Genomic DNA, 5015 nt, shown 5'->3' on the forward strand with positions numbered 1-5015 from the left:
CATTCTGGCAGTATCCTGCTTGCTGAGGTGACACTGTGTAAGAAACCAGGGATTCAAATCTCACACCATATCTTCTGTAGAACCACTGCAACAAATCAAATGGGAGAAAGGGAAGATTATTGTAGGAGGGGCCTGTAAACTCAGAGCCTAGCTTGTGGGGCCTCATACCTGCCCTTTCCTTCATGTCTTCATCTTCATTGGAAATAGGAAATTAGTCTCCACTGAATCTTTGTTTTCAAGGAAAAAAAATTGCAGCATTTTAGATGGGTCAGGGAAGAAAATGAAGGCAAGAAAAGGTAACCAAGACATCTGTGTTTGCAGCAAACCCACAGTAGGGTGAGCTTTGGAGCCAGTCTTGAACATTGCAGCTTCTAAAATAGCACCACCTCTTTGATTGGGTTCTCACGGGCACTTTGTGGGTTCCAGGATTTTATGGGAATTGGCTACCTTTCCTGAGCCACAAACATGTGCCATATGCAAGGCACTAACTGTAGTGATCTTAACCTTTTTGTTTGTTTGTTTTTATATTTTTATTTAGGTGTAATTAAAATAAAAATGCACAGATATTAAGGTTTTAATTTAATACATTTTGACAGTTGTATACACACCTACATAACCATCACCCCAAATCGGCCCTATTTCCACAATCCTCAGAATGTTCCTTGTGCCCTTTTGAACTCAGTCCCAACTCCCCACCCCACTTGTACAGATTGGTTTCACCTGTTTTTGGATGTTATATAAATGGAATCATTCATTATGTACTTTTATGTGACTACTTTTGCTTAATATGATGATCTTGGGATTTATCTAAATTATTGTGTGTCTTAAAGTTTTTTTTGTTTTTTTTTTGGTGCTTTTTAAAAGTTTGTTATTTTTAATTGCTGGATGTTAGTCAATTGAATAAATATGCTGTAATGTGTTTATCCATTCTCTTAGGTGGACAGTTAGGTTGTGTCTGGTTTGGAGCTATTAAAAAATATTTCTGTGAATAATCTTGTACAAGTCTTTTGTAGACACATGTTTTCATTTCTCTTGAGTAAATACCTAGGAATGAATCTTATTTAATCTTAATGACCCTCCAAGTAGTGATTATTTTTTTTTAAGTTTATTTATTTATCTTGAGAGAGAGAGAGAGAGAGAGAGAGAGAGAGAGCAGGGGAGGGGCAGAAAGAGAAGGGGGAGAGAGAGACAGGCTCTGAGCTCTGAACTGTGAAATCATGACCTGAGCCAAAACCAAGAGTTGGAGCCTTAATGGACTGAGCCACCCAGGCACCCCAGTGATTCTTTCTTTTAAATTTATTTATTTAACTTCAAGTTAATTAACATACGGTGTAGTATTGGTTTCAGGAATAGAACCCAGTGGTCCATCACTTACATACAACATCCAGTGCTCATCCCAACAAGTGCCCTCCTTAATGCCCATCACCCATTTAGCCCACCCCCACCCACCTCCCCTCCAGCAACCCTCAATTTGTTCTCTGTATTTAAGAGTCTGAGTAGTGATTCCTGACTCAGTTCTACAGATGAGGACAGGCAGCTCAGTGAGGTTATAACTTGCTCCATATCCTCAGCACAGAAGGCAGAAGAATGAGGCCTATCTGGTTCTCTTTTCTTGGTTATGGTCTGTATTACAGGTTGCCTTTAAAGATGGCACCAATAGTTGTCTCCTCTCCTGTAGGAGATAATTTCTCCTTCCACTGATAGCCAGAGTCCAGTTTCCTTCCCCCTGAATCTGGGCTGGCCTTACTCTGACTAGCAGAATGGAACAGACATCGTGCTGTGTCAATTCCAGGCCTGACTGTTAAGAGAAGTGGGAGTTTCTGCTTTGGCCTCCTTGGAACTATGCTGCCATGCTATAAGGAAATCCAGGATATCGTGGTAGAGTGAGAAGTCATGCAAAGAGGTTCTGGAGGCTGACGCCACATGAAGCACCTGTGAGAGGGGCTGCCTTGGGTTTTCTAGGCCCTCCCAGCTGAAGACATGTAGCTGACATGAGATAGAGCAGCAGGATTCCCCAGCCAATCCTCACAATGACGAGAAGTCATACCGTGTTACTTAATAATTTGCTTTAATTTTATAAGAAGTTGTTTGAAGTCACTATATTGTGAAGTGGTTTATTACACAGCAATAGGCAACCAAAAAGAGTTTGTCTTTTATTCATTGAAAATTACCTTCTTGGGGCACCTGGGTGGCTTGGTCGGTTAAGCGTCCGACTTCGGCTCAGGTCATGATCTCACCATCTGTGAGTTCAAGCCCCGCGTCGGGCTCTGTGGTGACAGCTCAGAGCCTGGAGCCTGCTTCCGATTCTGTGTCTCCCTCTCTCTCTGCCCCTCCCCTGTTCATGCTCTGTCTCTCTCTGTCTCAAAAATAAATAAACGGGGGCGCCTGGGTGGCGCAGTCGGTTAAGCGTCCGACTTCAGCCAGGTCACGATCTCGCGGTCCGTGCCAGGTCCGTGAGTTCGAGCCCCGCGTCGGGCTCTGGGCTGATGGCTCGGAGCCTGGAGCCTGTTTCCGATTCTGTATCTCCCTCTCTCTCTGCCCCTCCCCCGTTCATGCTCTGTCTCTCTCTGTCCCAAAAATAAATAAAAAACGTTGAAAAAAAAATTAAAAAAAAAAATAAATAAACGTTAAAAAAATTTAAGAAAGAAAATTACTTTCTTGTGGTAAATGGTCAATGCTGAATTTTCTCAAAATTGGGAAGAGCTGGGCTGTTTCCAGGAGCAGTGACAGACATCGGAATTGGAAACAGGAAAGGCCCAATTTTAGACCTCTGCCCTCTGAGAAAGCCATCATGTGTTCAACTCCCTGAAGCTCCTTCTAGCCAGATTTTGTTGGGGTTAGAGATGGCAGCCTAGGTTCACGGCCAGAATTTTCTATGCAAAGTCTTCCACCTTTGATGGGTTGGGACACAGACTACATTCGACTTTGGGAAATACCTGTGTTTTCTGAGAGTAGCTTGGTTTATCATGTGAGATTCTGCTTCGGTGGCTGTCCGTAGGCTGATGCAACATGCAGAGAAAGGATTGGCTGGAGACCTCACAGAAAAATCTGGATGCAGTTTTTGCTTTGCTAAGGGGTTGTATTTTAGGCCTTGGCAAAGGCAGTTAATCTAATAGATACATTACAGATAAAAAATTATGCTGAAGCAAGGTGCTTGGCAACATGGGCCTGGAACACTGGTTTTCTCAAAATGTGGATAGCTCACCTCTCTATACTCATGTTCTTTTTGGGGACTTACCTCTGTCTTTATGTTTTCTGCACAAATGCAGAGTTCCCTAAGCTACCAATGTTTAAGAGGGGCAGGAGGACAGAACCAGGAGCAAAAGCATTTCTCAGACATCACATTCCCTCCATGTTGGCTTCTTGTGATCATTGCTGCTGGAAGCCTCTTGGAAACTTGGATGGAAGCACATACTCTCAGGCATACTGCTCCTTTTCATTTCCTCTAGGAACCAATAGGTGGTGGTAACAGGCAGGCAGAGAAACATGTGTTGAGGCAGGTGGTTCAATCCATGAAATAGAAGCAGCTGCAAGATATAAGTCAAAGACTGCATTTAGAGAAGCACTTTAAGTCAGCATGCATGAGATGCAGATGCTAGTTTCCTAAAACAACCTTCTCAACACAGATTCCATTTTCCAAGGATGTTTCATTCCCCTTGTCTAGAAAGTCTATCAACTAGATGGGCCACACATTCGCAGCATCTGAGTGCTCTGTGTGGTGTGGCTCTGGGAGTTGGTGGTCCTTGCCCTGGTGGGGGCTGGCTCTCCCGTGAGCTACTAGTCTAAGCTCAGGGGCTGGGGGCTGGAGGAGGCACAGATATGCACAGAACCAAAGGGTGCAGACACAAACACGAGCAATCCCATAAGCAGCGACAAGGATATTTGAGGGAAGTTGGAAGAGGCAGGGATTGGTGTGAGACTGGGCTGCTCAGGCAAGATTTGGAGTCTGGTGAGAACTTGGAAGAAGGAACCTGATTTGGTGGAGGAGGTACTGTGATGTGAGGAAGATGGGCTTTGATTCAATCCAGCAGAAGATGAGAGATTTCAGGCCAAAGGGGCAGGTTGATGGGGATGGTGACAGGAAGTTGAAGGCGAGAAATACCTGCTGTGTGTCTTTACTGTGGGTAACAGCCTATCAAGAGGGGCGGCTGTTTTGGTGTTGATACTCTAACTGTCATCAGTAAACCAGATCCAGAGGCACTAACGGGGCTTGACTTGCCTGATGTGTTCCATCCCACATTCCTGCTCTTTAATAAATACTTCTCGATCCTCCAGAACTTTCTAGACTAAGGCCTTTGTCAATGATGGCGGGATCATAAAAACTGTATCATACTCTGGAGGGCTTCACTAACTTGCTCCCATCACTGTAGGTGTTCTGTGTTTTATTTGGTGTGATTTACATAGGACCTCACCCAGGCTGAGAGGACCAGAGATGTCCCAATTTAGGGGAAATATATTTTTTAAGAATGATGTCTTCCAGATATTTTTTTATCACACTTCAAAAAGAAATACATTTTGGGTTGCCTGGCTGGTTCAGTCAGTAGAAGTGACTCTTGGTCTGGAAGTTGTAAGTCTGAGCCCCACATTGGGTGTAGAGATTACTTTAAAAAAATCTTTAAAAATACATTTTAAAATGTGACCCAGTATACACATTATATTTATAATTTTAAAAGAAGTTTATTTATTTTGAGAGAGGAGAGAGAGAGAGAGAGAGAGAGAGAGTGAGGTAGAGGCAGAGAGATGGGGGAGAGGGACAATCCCAAGCAGATTCCACATGTCAGTGCAAAGCCAGACATGAGGCTTGCTCTTACAAACTGTGAGATCAAGACTTGAGCCAAAGTCAAGAGTCAGATGCTTAACCAACTGAGCCACCCAGGAGCCCCTATATTTATAATTTTTAACTGAAATAAAAGATTCATAAAATAATTTTCATTGTATTATATCTCATTTTATTAAAAAAATACTGGCAGTGGTACACTAAATTGATCTGATGAACCCTGCAATTTGACAAACAC

Source organism: Panthera tigris, chromosome A3 (assembly GCF_018350195.1).
Source record: "Panthera tigris isolate Pti1 chromosome A3, P.tigris_Pti1_mat1.1, whole genome shotgun sequence".
Taxonomy (NCBI): Eukaryota; Metazoa; Chordata; class Mammalia; order Carnivora; family Felidae; genus Panthera; species Panthera tigris.